Source organism: Macaca nemestrina, chromosome 4 (genome assembly GCF_043159975.1).
Source record: "Macaca nemestrina isolate mMacNem1 chromosome 4, mMacNem.hap1, whole genome shotgun sequence".
NCBI classification, from domain to species: domain Eukaryota; kingdom Metazoa; phylum Chordata; class Mammalia; order Primates; family Cercopithecidae; genus Macaca; species Macaca nemestrina.
Window position 1 is genome coordinate 188526905 of NC_092128.1, and position 16242 is coordinate 188543146.

At 42.5% G+C, this 16242-nt stretch overlaps 1 protein-coding gene across 36 annotated transcripts in view; it reads left to right on the plus strand.

Moving 5' to 3' along the window:
- The first annotated feature begins 801 nt into the window (after positions 1 to 801).
- Positions 802 to 16242, plus strand: part of LOC105472489 (poly(rC) binding protein 3) — a 286435-nt gene continuing 270994 nt past the window's right edge. For 11 of the 36 annotated variants that reach the window (XM_024789964.2, XM_071095840.1, XM_024789958.2 and 8 more), the window contains exon 1: positions 808 to 1004. The gene's annotated coding sequence lies outside the window, so the exon portion shown is untranslated. Of the gene's footprint in view, positions 1005 to 16242 lie in introns of all 36 variants that reach the window. The other 25 variants (XM_071095850.1, XM_071095846.1, XM_071095849.1 and 22 more) reach the window with 8 other exon arrangements.

Genomic DNA, 16242 nt, shown 5'->3' on the forward strand with positions numbered 1-16242 from the left:
CTCGGAGCTGCGGCCGGGCCGGGAATTCAACGGCCACCCGCGTCCAGTCCGGCCCGCCCACCACGGGCCCGCCCCCGCCCACCACGGACCCTCCCCGTCCACCACAGACCCGCCCCGTCCACCAAGGTCTAGCTCACCACAGGCCTGCCCCGCCCACCACAGGCCTGGCCCGCCTACCATGGCTCGCCCCGCCCATCCGTGGCCCCGCCCACCACAGGCCCGCCCCCAGCCTGGGCCCCGCCCCGTCAAGGACAGGAATCCCCTAACCCCGAACCCCGTCCACTGCTCTTGCCCGTCTCCCGCCAGCCCCGACTTAGGCCTCGTCCCGGCCTGGCTCCTCGAACTCAGCCCCGCCCCTGCCCCGCCCCTGCCCCGCCCCAAATGATGACCCGCCCCTCCTACTGCCCGTGCCCGCCCCGCTTCACTTCATTAGGGCCCCGTCCCGATTCTTGCCCCGCCCGCTCAATGTCCCGCTTACGACCCCGCCCACTACTAGTGACTAGCACGCCCTTTCGAGGCCCCGCCTCCTCCTCGCCCAATACTCGGCCCCGCCCTGCGCGTCTTTGGGCCTAGTCCCCGCCCCGCCCGCGGCCCCACCCCCGCCCCTTTGACTCGAGTTGGCTTTTTCCAGAGAACTTCCCGGGCTCGGATTGGCCGTGCCGGTCGATGTTCCGCCGTTTGATTGGCCCGCGGCGCCCGCTTTCGCGAGCCTGCCCTTAGGCGGGGGCGGGGCCGGCGGTGGCGCCCGGCGCTAGATTGGTTAGCGGCGCAGAGGGGCGGGCCCGCGCCGCGCGCAGCGCTCCGGCTGAAGCGCCTGAAGCCGCGACCGCCGCCTCAGCCGCCTCAGCCGCCTCAGCCGCGGTCGCCGCCGCCTCGGCCGACTTAGGCTCCGCCGCCGCCTTCTCACCCGCCTCGCCCGCCTCGCCCCGACCCCGCCCCGATCCCGCCCGGGCCTCCCGGCCTCTCCCCGCCGGCCCGCGGGCTCGCCGTCCGGCGCAGGGCAGGTGAGTGAGCGATGGCGGGCGGGGTCGGGGTCGGGCGCCCTTGCGGGTTACGGGGACCGAGTCCCCGACGGAGGCCGAGTGGCGGGGCGACCCCGGGCCGCGGCAAACTTCGCCCGAGCCGGGGCGGGCGGGGGTCCCGGGCTGGGTAGAGCCGTCCCCGACCGCCGCCGGCGCCTGCGGCGGCCCGGGGCAGCGAGGGGACCCGCGCTCCCTCAAGGTGCGGTCGCCAGGCCTGGCCCGCCCGCCTCCGCCCCTTCCCCAAATTCGGAAGTTGCGGCGGGAAGCCGAGAGCGCCTCGGACGTGGGTCAGAAAACGTCTGGACTACTTGAGGCTTCAGTTTCAAAACGGCACAAATTTCACCTCTTGATTGAGAAGAGATCTGGGGAGCACCCCGGAGCGGCCGCGGCGGCTGGAGGGCGGCGGGGCGCGGCGCGGGGACTCCTCCCCCTGGACGGCCGCCGGGAGAGCGCGGCCTCACCCCTCGGTGACCCTACGGAGAGCCGCGCGCGGGCGGTGGGGCGCGCGCAGGTCCCTCTTGTTGGTAGCTGTTTTGTTTTAATTTGGAGGGTGGTTAGAACGTGTTTCTTATTGTCCCCACACGTGTTCTAATTGGAAGTCTTGTTTGCGAAAGAGTTTGTTTTTTCTTTTTGCCTGGTGGTGTTTTCCAGTATCCCCTCCCCCTACTCTGAAATACTGGCCTAAGAAATTTGAAAGTTAACCAAAAGTCGGGTCCTCAATCTCGTGGCTCGGGGTTGATTATCTTCCACCGTCCTTCAGAGCAGCCTGGATTTGCAGGTCTTGTTAGCCCTCTATGTGAGCCCATAGCACTCTTAGTTGTTGAGTGTTTGTAGTTTGAGATTCACCAGAGGGAATCTTGGGCAGCAGGGCCTTGCGGAGAGGCCTTTAGAGATTTGACTGGGTAACTTACAGACTCCCCCCATTTCAAAAATATTTCCCTGGCAGAGGCCCTCACACATTCCTCCGAAATTGAACTCACTTTGAGGGGCAAACTGTTGCCCTTTTTCTTTTCTTTGGACTTTCTCAGATGTGGATCCCAAAGGAGTGTGCAAGGGTGCTTCCCTATTTAAGAGAACTAACTCCCAGTCTCTTCATATTCAGGAACAATTCATCATCTTAAAGCATGTCAGAGATACTTATTTTAGCCCCAGAAGGAGTGTTTGTAGAACAGTGGCACTCTGAAGGGATCATTGGCAAGATCTGAAGTGACCTGATTGATCCTCACATGAGAGAAGCAGAAATAGTTCTGGTGTTTTCAGACTTGGAGATCCATCAGAAAACATGGGGCCTTAACACACAAGTGCAGTGACCGACTAACTGATGTCTCACTTTCGAGTAGTATTTTTTTTTGCTTGTGTGTAGATGCTGTTGTTTATACAGTGCAAGTTCATTACAAATGTTTTAGAACTTACATAGCTTCACGTATTTTCTTAGTTAATACTCAATATTATAAGGTTTTGAAAAAGTTTTGATGGTAAATGGGGTCTTTATAACTGAAAAAAAATGGACTCTCTAGAATTCAGTGCTTTTTGGCTGGTATTGCCACAGGTGCTGCTGATTAGCGGTGATATTGGACCTCAAAACATCTCTTTCCCAGATACCTTTATAATACTCAAGGTGGGAGAAAATCCACACAGCTTTGTGGTTACATTTTTAGTTATTTGTGAGAAAAAATTCAACACATGGTTATATATTGTTAGCTGTTTTGAAGAAGCTGTCCTTTACCCTATTGTTCTGAGGGAGGCTGAGAGCATGCTGCATTTATAAATTTGAAAAAGTCTCAATGAGCTTCTTGAACCAACCTCGCCATTCAAATTTGGATTCTGTGTATCAGTTTTGATTATTTCAGTTCCTGTGTCAATGGTAGAATCATTTCTGTTTTTACAAAAGTCTCAGGGCTTTATTGTAAAGGTGATCACTGAAGCAGATTTTAGTAGATGTAAGTTGTGTATCCTCTCAGTGAAGAAGGCTGTGCTTTGGGCCATAACCAAGGACAGTACTTGCTCATGTATTGGAATTGCCCCAACTTAAACATTAGAATAAATGCTGTAGATTTTGGGGCAGCTCTGATGTCTTAGCTCTCATCTCTGGTGGCAGTGACTCTCACAGGCAAGGCGTCATGGGCCCGCTGTCCATGGTGCTGAATCCGTGTCACCTGTTTCGCTGTGTGTGGGGCTGTGCGTGTGTGTGGGTGTGTTTTGCGTGGGGCGGGGGGCTCAAACTTCCTTTCCAGCGTACTTTGAAATTAATTTCAGGATTCATATGATTAAATAAAATTTCATCAGGGAAATTCTGTTGAATGGGGGCATGTCTTCAAAACACTTAAGCCATTTTATTCTTCTTTTTAAGGAGGATAGTTATGCTACAGCATTCCGTTTCCTTTGTTTAGTCTTCACCGTCTCTCTAGGTGGGAGTTTTGTTGCTTGAGTGTGGGCATCAAGTAACAAATCACTGACATTAAATGAAACCCTGTTTTCTTAACAACCATTCTTTTAAGAAAGTACTAGTTTGTTTTAGTCTGTTTTGTTTTGCTTATAACAGAATACCTGAAACTAGGTAATTTACAAAGAAAAGGAATTTATTTCTTATAGTCATGGAGGCTGAGAAGTCTAAGGTCCAGGGGCCAAAGCCACTAGCTCCATCTCACATGACAACCCACTAATCCATTAACCCTTGAATGGATTAATCCATTTTATGAGGGCAGAGCCCTCTTGATCCAATCACCTCTTAAAGGCCTCACCTCTCAATACTGCTGCATTGAGGATTATGTTTCAGCATAAGTTTTGGAGGGGATATTCCAGCCATAGCACCTTTATTACAATACAGACAATACATCTGTAGGCATATCTTTATGTAGGGGCAACTTGTTCCCAAAAGGGTTGACTGTAGCATGTTTTGCATTCTCCAGCATGTTGGTTCTCAGCCTTTCCTGATGAAGGGATCTGTTTATGTGTTGGGCTAGTGAGTGGTTGTCAGGCATTCCTGTTGTGTTAGACCCATATCTACTCTCTTTTCTCTAATGTTGAGGACATTTTTGTAAATCATTTTACATGAGTCTTTTCTTTCTCTTGAAGTTAATTTTGTCAGTTACTTTAGAATTGCCCCACAGGTTAGCAGTAAAAAAAAAAATGATAGATATCACTTGTGGTACAGAGATTGTTGCACATGGTAGTAAATTGTATATCAAGCTAAGCAGTGGATTGTTGAGGTGCTTTTTGTTACAATCGTCTGAACTAATGCTTTGGCCCCATTTGTTGTACACTTAACCCAGGTTAGTTTTTGACATCTCTTTTGTTGACAGAAACTCAGGAAAACTTCCTTCTGCCTCATCCAAGCTTCAGAAATACTCCCTGATTGCCTACTCTTTGCCATTTCCTATGCTATGACCTGGGAACCCATGGGGGAATGAGACAGAGTTCTTATTGAAGGGCTCACCAGTTCAGATTGAGGAAGGAACATGTAAACATATAATTACAGGGGGCCATAGTCAGTGCTGCAGTTGGGATACATAGAAAGCCAGGCAAATGTGTTGAGGGGCGATTCATTTGGGCCGAGAATCAGGGAAAGCTTTAGAGAGGAGGTGGTCTTTGGGCTGGGCCCTAGGGCATGAGTTATAATTGGGCGTGGATTGGGTATACATTTATTAGAAAAAGATTGGAAGGTTGGAATAACCGGAGTACAGAGTGCGTAGTGGTGTGGAGGCTGGAGGTACGGAAGCATAGTAAAGGAGTTGGGACCCTGCTGGAAGTGTTAGGGGCATTGTGAAATGGTTGGAACTCTGTTGGAGATGGAGGGGGGCGAAAGTGGAGGAGGAGTTGCATGGTAGGTAGAATAATGGCTCACAAAGCTGTCCACATCCTAAACTCAGGACTATGTTATGTTACATGGCAGGGGAGTTAAGGCAGCAGATGGAATGAGGTTGCTAATCAGCTGATTTTAAAATAGGGAGATTATCCTGGATTATCTGGGTGGGCTCTGAGTAATCACAAGGGTTCTTAAAAGTGTAAGAGAGAGGCAGAATAGTCAGTGTCAGAGTGATGTGAAGTGAGAAAGACTCTGCCATTGCTGGCTTTGAGGATGGAAGTGTGCACTAGTCAAGGAATGTGGGAAGCCTTTGGAAAAGGCAAGAAAAGGGATTCTCTCCCCTAGAGACTTGGGAAAGGAATGCAGTCCTAGATTTCTAGCCCAGTGAGACCCTTGTCTGACTTGTGACCTCCAGAACTGTAAGGTAAATGTTTGTTGTATTAAAACACTAAGTGTCTGGAAGTTTGTTCCAACAGCAGTAAGAAACTGATACAAGCTGGGGCTCTTCATTTGGCAGTCTTAGCTGACAAAATTAAGGAGGAAATAACATGATTAGATTGGTTTTAGAAGATAAAATGATGGAGCTGCCACTTGGGGAGAATTCACTCCAGAGAAGCATAGTTCTATTCTCTATTTCACCTCCTAGGCAAGACTGGCATCTGATATTGTCTTATTTGGCCCAGATCCCACTTACAGTCTCTCTGAGCAGCTTCCACAGCCTCTACCCTTCCCAATTGCCATGTCCCACTGGGTCATCTTTCCTCTGTGTTGGACACGTGGGAAAGAGTAGACCAGGTATATACTTACCACTGAGATTGTGTTGTCACAGGCTAGGCCCAATTCCAACCTCATAGTTGTTGTCAGATTACTTTCCGGAGGTTAGTTTCTTTACATCCTCACTAATCCTTTGTATCTTCAGATGTTTTAATTGTTGTCAATTGAGTAAATATTAAATATCTTACTGTTTTAATTAGCATTTCCTTGGCTAGTGAGTTTGAGGATTTTCCACCTATACTTTGGCTACTTGAACTTCCTCTAAAAATTGTATTCTTATATTGTTTATCCATTTATTGTCTGGATTATCCTTTTTATAGCTTTTTAGAAGTTCTTTTACATATTCTAGATTATATTTGTATCCTGTTCTTTATCCTTTTAAATATGCTGTTTTGATGAACAGATGTTCAGTTTTAATGTAGTCAGATTTATCAATCTTTTCCTTATGGTTTATGGTGATTAAGTCTGATTTAAGAAATCTTGTGTTACTCCAAGGTCATTGTATTAGTCCATTTTCATGCTGCTGATAAAGACATATCCGAGACTGGGCAATTTACAAAAGAAAGAGATTTGATGAACTTACAGTTCCACGTGGCTGGGGAGGCCTCACAATGATGGTGGAAGGTGATGATGATGAAAGGTACATCTCACATGGCAGCAGGCAAGAGAAGAGAGAGAGCTTGTGCAGGGAAACTCCCCTTTTTAAAACCATTAGATCTCGTGAGACTTACTTGCTATCACAAGAACAGCATGGGAAAGACCTGCCCCCATGATTCAATTACCTGCTTACTGGGTCCCTCCCATAACACATGGGAATTAAAGATGAAATTTGGGTGGGAACACAGCTAAACTATATCAGTCATAATAGATCCTCCTCTTTAAAAAATATTTAAATATTTGCTTTTTATAGTCTACTTGGAACTTATTTTTGTGTGGGGTATGAGCTAGAGATCCAATTTTAATTTTTTTCCAAATTGATAACCAATTGTATCAGCATTGTTTATTGAGTACAGTCCTTTCCCCAGTGATCTGCAGTGGTACCTTTGAAACACATCAGATTTCACAAATGCGTGGATCAGTTTCTGGTTTCTTTATGTACCTAATGATAACTTAATTTCTTTCTCCCTAGTTCTTAAATCTTTTATTGAGCTTTTTTTTTTTTTTGTCTTTTTTCCTTTGCTTGGACCACTAGAGAAAGTTGCATGGAAATTGTGGTAAGATTATCCTTATATTGTTTTTCATTTAAAAGAAATGCTGTGAAAGACTTAATTGTGAACTTTGTTATTTTTTTTTTTCTTAGTAGATTCCTTTATTAGGTTAAGGATGATCACATTTACTAGTAGTTTAATAAAAGCTTTTTTAAAAAATCATGAATAGATTTTGAATTTTCTCAAATGGCTTTCTATACAGTGTACTTATTTAGATAATTTTATGCTTTTCTTAAAACTTGTGATTGAGATGAAATATTTTATTCTTTTAATTTAAGTCGTCATTGATTTCCTGGGAGAAACTGTGATGCACTACATTAAAAAATATTATCAGGCCAGGTGTGGTGGCTCACACTTGTAATCCCAACACTGAGAGGCTGAGGCTGGAGGATCATTTGAGTCCAGGAGTTCAAAACCAGACTGGGAAATATAGTGAGACCCCATTTTTACAAAAACAAACAAACAAACAAAAACCAAAGAAAAAAAATTGGCTGGGCATGGTGGCATGCATCTGTAGTCCCAGCTACTTGGGTACTTGGGGGACTGAGGTTGAAGGATCACTTGAGACTGGGAGGTTGAAGCTGCAATGAACTGTGATCATGCCTCTGTACTCCAGCCTAAATTATTGGACCCAATGTGCAAATATTTCATTTAGGATTTTGGCATATATATTCATAAGAGGTGTTGACCAGTGATAATCTTTTCTTGTATTGCCCTTATTCAGATTTGGTATCAACATGATACTTCATCATCTTTGTAATAGTTTCTTTCTGGGGACAGGGACTCTCTGTCGCCCAGGCTGGAGTTCAGTGGTGCTATCATATCCTACTGCAGCCTTGAACTCCTGGGCTCCAGTGATCTTCTTGCCTTAGCCTCTTGATTAGCTGGGATTATAGGCACAAACCACCATGCTCATAATTTTTTTTTTTTTTTTTGAGACGGAGTCTCGCTCTGTTGCCCAGGCTGGAGTGCAGTGGCGCGATCTCGGCTCACTGCAAGCTCCGCCTCCCGGGTTCATGCCATTCTCCTGCCTCAGCCTCCCGAGTAGCTGGGACTACAGGCGCCCACAACCGCGCCCGGCTAATTTTTTGTATTTTTAGTAGAGACGGGGTTTCACCGTGGTCTCGATCTCCTGACCTTGTGATCCGCCCGCCTCGGCCTCCCAAAGTGCTGGGATTACAGGCGTGAGCCACCGCGCCCGGCCCAGATAATTTTTAAATTTTCTTTTTGTAGAATAAGGGTCTTGCTATGTTGCCTAGGCTGGTCTTGAACTCCTGGGCTCAAGAAATTCTCCCACCTTGGCCTCCCAAATGTAATAGTTTTGGAAAGGGAGGAATTTTTGTTTCCTGGAAATTTGGCAAAATCGATTCTTAGATGGTCTGGATCTGGACCTTTTTAAACATGGAGCCACTTGCAGTAGCAATTAATCACTTTGGAAGGGTCGCTAGTCCATTCTGCTCACATTTCATTGGCCAGAAGGAGTCATTCTGGCCGTACCTAATTTTAGATGGGGCAGGGTGGTAGAATCTGCCTCATCCTGGAAGCTGGGGGCACTCAGTCCAATAGCACAAGGAAACAAATTTTGTCAATAATCTTGAGTGAGCATGGAAACAGATTCTTCCTCAGTCAAGCCTTCAGGTGAGAACACAGCCTGGCTAACACTTTGAATGCAGCCTTGTGAGACCCTAAGCAGCGGACCCAGTTAAGCCTGCTTAAATTCCTGACTCACAGAAACTGTGAGATATTAAACACATATTGGTTTAAGGTGTTAAATTTGTGATAGTTTGTTATGTGGCAATAGAAAACTGATGTATTGATTTCTACTGACCTCCCCTTAGAAGTGGATTTGGGTTGATGAAGGGTGTTTGACTCTATTTAAGGTAATCAGCTTATTATTTATTTTCTTTTATATGATGTTTTTTCTATTTATAAAAGTAATACAAATACTTTGTGTAGAAAAATTGGAACAAACAGAAAAGTATAAAGTAGAAGATCAACATTATCTGTAATCTTACCACAAAAGGATATTCAGTGTTTTTTCCTACTTATATTTTTGTATGATATGCATGTCCTAAAGTTGGGATTCATTCTGAAGTATGTTTTTTGAAGCAGTATTTTTCCTTTTACTAGATCATGAGCATTTCCTTGTCTCATAATGTGTTCTTCCAAAATATGATTTCAAATGGCTGCATACTATTCCGAAGTGTCCCAGTTTATTGAACCATTTCCCTATAGCTAGACATTTATGTTGCTTTAAAATACTCATCATTAATAAATAATGCTTTGAAAAATATCCTATACAAAAATCATTGTGCGTATCACTGATTGCTTCTAAATTTTTACTAAAGGTAGAACTATTAGCTCAAAGGTAGTAAATGTTTTTAAGTCTTTTTGTGCTTAACCATCTATCTTCCAACATTTCTAAAAAATAATATAAAAGTTAGACATCTGCTTCTGTAACTCACCAGGTTGGGATAGGACAGAACTATTGATTTTTGAGCATCTAGGTTCCTGTTTTCTTAACCCTGTTTGCAGAGTGGTTTTAAATTATTCATTAAAGTGCAATATGGATTCTATTTATAGACGCATTTGTGTATGAGATCGCTCCCTTAATGTTTGGGGAAAAGCCTACAAATTGCTATTATCACATTCCTATCTTTGTAAATCTTTTTCTACTCCTATTCACCCTTTCTTTGTTCTCAGTCAACCCAGTAGAGACACTGAGACAAATAAGGCCTTGTATCCTTATATTACTCAGATAAAATGGCTATTCTGAGCCAGCCCTTGTTCTTTTCTTCTTGACATTTATTAACTAGTGGATCTCAAAAAGATGAGCCATCAGAATATTAATGATTAATTCAAAAATATTTTTCCTGGTCTCTAAAGTAATGGATGTTTGCATAGAAAATTTCTAAAGGAAAGATTAGCATAAAAAGCAGAATAACAATAAAATATATATATATATATATATATATTTTGAGATGGAGTCTTGCTCTGTTGCCCAGGTTGGAGTGCAGTGGCATGATCTCGGCTCACTGCAACCTCCTCCTTCTGGGTTCAAGCAGTTCTCCCTGTCTCATGCTCCAGAGTAGCTGGGATTACAGGCATGTGCCACCATGCCTGACTAATTTTTGTATTTTTTAGTAGAGATGGGGTTTCACCATGTTGGCCAGGCTGGTCTCAAACTCCTGACCTCAGGTGATCCACCCGCCTCAGCCTCCCAAAGTGCTGGGATTATAGGCGTGAGCCACCACACCCGCCCTGATGACTAATATTTTGTTTGGAGTTTTTGCATTTGTGCCTGTGAGTGAAATTGGCTCATAATTTTCCTTTATTATAGCTGTTCTCTTTCTAATCTGAGATGAATACTTAATTTATTAATTTGCAGCTTTTTCTTTTTTTCTAATATGTGTGTTTAAAGTGATATATTTTCTTGTAAACAGTGCCTCAACTACATCATACAAAGTTAGATTTAAGGCATTTTCATTATTGTTATACTTTCTAATTTCCATTATGGTTTTTTCTTTGATTCCTAGGTAATTTAGAAGAACACTTAAACATTTCTAAACATATGCATATTTTCTTGTTTTATTATTCTTCAGGACCATTATATTGCCCAAAGATCTTGCTTTCTATGATTTTAATCCTTTGAAATTTGCTGGTTTGCCTTATAGCCCAGAATATGGTATGTAAGTTTTCTCAGATATTCCTATATGCCTGGAAATAACTGGGTTCAATGTACTATACTACATATTTTGTTTAGCTGAGTTGGTAAGCATATTATATCTGCTTTCTTACTAGTTTTTTTTTGGTTGTTGTATTTATCACTGAGATAATTACACAATTTCATTATGATTATGGATTTGTCTCATTTTTCCTTCCAGTTCTGTCAGTTTTTATTTACAAATTTTTGAGACTGTGTTGTCAGGGCCACACAGATTTAAAACTGTTAGGTCTTCCTGATGAATGGAGACTTTAATTATTATGACTGTTTCTCTTTGTATCTAGTAATGAATATTTGACTTTATGATATGGTATGTCTGATGTTAATATTAACATACCTGTGCTAGATGTTTTAGGCTCATATCTACATGATATCTTTGTTTTTTATGTTATTCTCGACCTTACTATAGTTTTATGCTTTAGGTATGTCTCTTGCAAAGAGTATAGTTAGATTTTTTTTTTTTTTTGAGATGGTGTCTTGCTCTGTCGCCCAGGCTGAAGTGCAGCGGTGCGGTCTCGGCTCCCTGCAAGCTCCGCCTCCCAGGGTCATGCCATTGCCCTGCCTTAGCCTCCCGAGTAGCTGAGACTGAGGTGCCCACCACCGTGCCTGGCTAATTTTTTTTGTATTTTTTGGTAGAGACGGGGTTTCGCCGTGTTAACCAGGATGGTCTCGATCTCCTGACCTCGTGATCCGCCCACCTTGGCCTCCCAAAGTGCTGGGATTACAGGCGTGAGCCACTGCGCCTGGCCGATATATTTTTTTTTTTTCATTCAGTGTGACAGTCTGTGCCTTTTAATTGGAACAGTTCATTTACATTAAATGTAATTACTGATGTATTTGGGTTTAAATTCATCATCCTATTATGTATTTCTCTTGTTCTACATTTTCTATGTTTATTTTTCTCTCTTTTTCTTGCATTATTTGAATCTGATTATGTGATTTTTTGAAAAAATCATTCCATTTTTCCACCTTCTCCAGTAGATTGGAAATTATGTCCTATTTTTCGTTCTTTTAGAGGTTATTGTGTAAATTGTTACTAACTTATCCAGATAATGTAGTTATACCTTTATCTTTCTCCTAGACAAATCATAGTTTCTTAGAAGACTTGAACTCTATGAGCCCCCCTCCAGTTTCATATGTGCTTATTATTGTGCACTTTAATTCTTTTTTTTTTTTTTTTTTTTTTTGAGACGGAGTCTCGCTCTGTCACCCAGGCTGGAGTGCAGTGGCCGGATCTCAGCTCACTGCAAGCTCTGCCTCCCGGGTTCACTCCATTCTCCTGCCTCAGCCTCCCGAGTAGCTGGGACTACAGGCGCCCGCCACCTCGCCCGGCTAGTTTTTTGTAGTTTTAGTAGAGACGGGGTTTCACTGTGTTCACCAGGATGGTCTCGATCTCCTGACCTCGTGATCCACCCGTCTCGGCCTCCCAAAGTGCTGGGATTACAGGCTTGAGCCACCGCGCCCGGCCTGTGCACTTTAATTCTATATATTCTTTTTAAATTCAGTGAAATAAATTAATATTAGCAGTATTATATTAACAATATTGGTATTAATAGTATTATTACTGGTAACATTAACAGTATTGTATTAACAGTAATATTAACAGTTAGTGTTCTTTTAGATTTATTCAGATACTTGTCTTTGCTCTTCATTGCTCTCTGGCATTTCTGACTTATTCTGGGATGGTTTCATTTCTGCCCAAAGGGCCCTCTTTAGAAATTCCTTTATTGTAGGTCAGCTGATGTAGACACTGCATATATATATATATATAGTTTTTTTTTTGTTTTGAGACTCGCTCTGTTGCCAGGCTGGAGTGCAGTGACGCGATCTTGGCTCACTGCAACCTCCGCCTCCTGGGTTCAAGTGATTGTCCTGCCTCAGCCTCCCTAGTAGCTGGGACTACAGATGCACACCACCACACCCAGCTAATTTTTGTATTTTTGGTAGAGACAGGATTTCACCATGTTGGCCAGGATGGTCTCTATCTCTTGACCTTGTGATCTGCCCACCTTGGCTTCCCAGAGTGCTGGGATTACAGGAGTGAGCCACTGTGCCTGGCCAACATTATGTATTTTTTAATCTAAAAATATTTTTATTTCATCTTTTAACATATTCTTTCAACTTACTTAAACATTTTGTGGGATATAATTCACACACCATAAAATTCACCCTTTTAAAGTTTACAGTTGAGTGTTTTTTTGGTGAATTTTCAAGGTCATGCAACTATCATCACTACATAATTCTAGAACCTTTTCTTCACTTCAAAAAGAAACCTCATACACAGTAACTACCTGTTTCTCCCTCCCCAAAGGCCCTGGCAACTGTTAATTTAGTTTTCATCTCTAAGAATTTGCCCATTATGAACATTTCATATGAGTGGAATTATATAGGATGTGGCCTTTTGTATCTGGCTTCTTTCACTTTGCATAACATTTTCAAGCTTTATCCATGTTGTAGTATGTATCAGTATTTCATTCCTTTTTATGGCTAATATTCAGTTGTATAGATATATGGCATTTTGTTTATCCATTCATCAGTAGATAGACATTTTGGTTGTTTTTTGGCTGTTGTGAACAACATGCTATGAAAAGTCGTACGTGTTTTCATATGAATATATGTTTTCACTTGTCTTGGGTTTACACTAGAAGTAGAATTGCTGAGTCATACAGTAACTCTGTTTAAATTTTTGAGTAACTGCCAAATTGTTTTCCGAAGATGCTGCAACATCTTTGGGAAACAATTTGGCAATGTAAAATTCCAAACAATTTGGAATGTAAAATGCTGCACCATTTTATATTCCCATCAGTAATTTATAAGGGTTCCAATTTCTGCACATTCTCTCAAACACTTGTTATTTTTCAGTTTTTTGACTATAGCCATGTAGTGGATGGGAAGTAGTAGATATTGTGGTATTAGCATTTCTGTAGTGACTGATGATATTCAACCCTTTTCATGTACTGCTTATTGGCCATTTTTGTTTTTTCTTTGGAGAAATGGCTATTTAAATCCTTTGCACAAGACTTCATGACTAAAACACCAAAAGCAATGGCAACAGAAGCCAAAATTAACAATTGGGATCTAATTAAACTAAAGAGCTTCTGCACAGCAAAAGAAACTATCATCAGAGTGAACAGGCAACCTACAGAATTGGAGAACGTTTTTACAATCTATCCATCTGACAAAGGTCCAATATCCAGAGTCTACAAAGAACTTAAACAAATTTACAAGAAAAAAAAAACAACACAAGTCCATCAAAAAGGGGCGAGGGATATGAACAGAAGAAGACATTTATGCAGCCAACAAACATGAAAAAAAGCTGATCATCACTGGTCATTAGAGAAATGCAAATGAAAACCACAATGAGATACCATCTCACACCGGTTTGAATGGTAGTCGTTAAAAAGTCAGGAAACAACAGATGCTGGAAAGGATGTGGAGAAATAGGTATGCTTTTACACTTTTGGTGGGAGTATAAATTAGTTCAACCATTGTGGAAGATAGTGTGGCAATTTCTCAAGGATCTAGAATCAGAAATACCATTTGACCCAGGAATCCCATTACTGGGTATATACCCAAAGGATTATAAATCATTCTACTATAAAGACATGTGCATACATGTATTTATTGCAGCATTGTTCGTGATAGCAAAGACTTGGAACCAACCCAAATACCCATCAGTGATAGACTGGATAAAGAAAATGTGGCACATATATACCATGGAATACTATGCAGCTGTAAAAAAAGATGAGTTCATGTCCTTTGCAGGGACACGGATGAAGCTGGAAACCATCATTCTCAGCAAACTAACACAAGAACAGAAAACCGAACACTGCATGTTCTCACTCATAAGTGGGACTTGAACAATGAGAACACATGGACACAGGGAGGAGAACATCACACACCAGGGCCTGTCAGTGGTGGGGGCCTAGGAGAAGGATAGCATTAGGAGAACTAATGTAGATGACATGTTGATGGGTACTGCAAACCACCCTGGCACTTGTATACCTGTGTAACAAACCTGCACATTCTGTACATGTATTCCAGAACTTAAAGTATAATAAATTTTAAAAAAGCTGAAAACAAAAACAAAAATAAATCCTTTGCCCATTTAAAAACTGGATTGTCTTTTTATCGCTGAGTTGTAAGTGTTCTTTATATATTCTGTATATTAGTCCCTTATCAAGTATATGATTTGCAAATATTTCCCCTTGAACTGTGAGTAGTCTTTTCATTTCTTTTCTTTCTTTTCTTTTTGAGACAGAGTTTTACTCTGTCACCTAGGCTAGAGTACAGTGGCGTGACCTCGGCTCACTGCAAGCTCCGCCTCCCAGGTTCATGCTGTTCTCCTGCCTCAGCCTCCCGAGTAGCTGGGACTATAGGTGCCCGCCACTGTGCCCGGCTAATTTTTTGTATTTTTAGTAGAGTCAGGGTTTCACCGTGTTAGCCAGGATGGTCTCGATCTCCTGACCTCGTGATCCACCCGCCTCAGTCTCCCAAAGTGCTGGGATTTACAGGTGTGAGCCACCGCACCCGGCCTCATTTTCTTGATAGTATCCTTTGATGCACAAATGATTTTTATTTTGATAATACCACATTTATCTATTTTTTTTTCTTTTGTTGCTTATGCTTTGCCATATTTAAGACATTGCCTAATCCTAGGTCACACAGATTTATACCTCTGTTTTATTCTACATCTGTTTTATAGTTTTAGCTCTGAAATTTAGGTCTTTGGTGCATTTTGAGTTAATTTTTATCTGTGGTATGAAGGAGGAGTTTAACTTTGTTCTTCTGCCTGTGGCTGTCTAGTCCTGGTACCATTCGTTCAAAAGACTACCTGTTGAATGGCCTTAGCACTTTTGTCAAAAATCAATTGACCGGCCGGGCGCGGTGGCTCAAGCCTGTAATCCCAGCACTTTGGGAGGCCGAGGCGGGCGGATCACAAGGTCAGGAGATCGAGACCACAGTGAAACCCCGTCTCTACTAAAAATACAAAAAATTAGCCGGGCGAGGTGGCGGGCGCCTGTAGTCCCAGCTACTCGGGAGGCTGAGGCAGGAGAATGGCGGGAACCCGGGAGGTGGAGCTTGCAGTGAGCCGAGATCGCGCCACTGCACTCCAGCCTGGGCAACAGCGTGAGACTCTGTCTCAAAAAAAAAAAAAAAAAAAAAAAAAATTCAATTGACCATAAAATATGGGCTTATTTCTGAACTCTCCACTCTATTCCATGGACCTATATGTCTGTCTCTATGCCAGCAGCACACAGTCTTGATTATTGTAGCTTTGTAGTAAGTTTTAAGATTGGGAAGTGTGAGTCCTTCAACTTTGTTCTTTTTATTTATTTTGGTTATTCCTGGTCCCTTGCATTTCCATATAATTTTTAGGTTTGGTTTGTCACTTTCTGGAAAAAAAAAAAAGGCAGGTAGAATTTTGATGGGGATTAATTGAATGTGTAGATAATTTGAGGAGTATTGTCAGGTTAACTATTAAGTTTTCCAATCCATGAGCATAGGACTTAGTAGCTATAATAGTTTTTTAGTGGATTCCTGAGGATTTTCTCTATGTAAAAATGTATCATCTGCAGATATATATGCTTTTAATTCTTTGTTTCTAATCTGCATGCCTTTAAAAAATTTTTCTCGTGTAATTGCCCTGGTTATAACCTTTAACACAGTGTTTAATTGTTGTGGCAAGGGTGGACATCATTGTTTGTT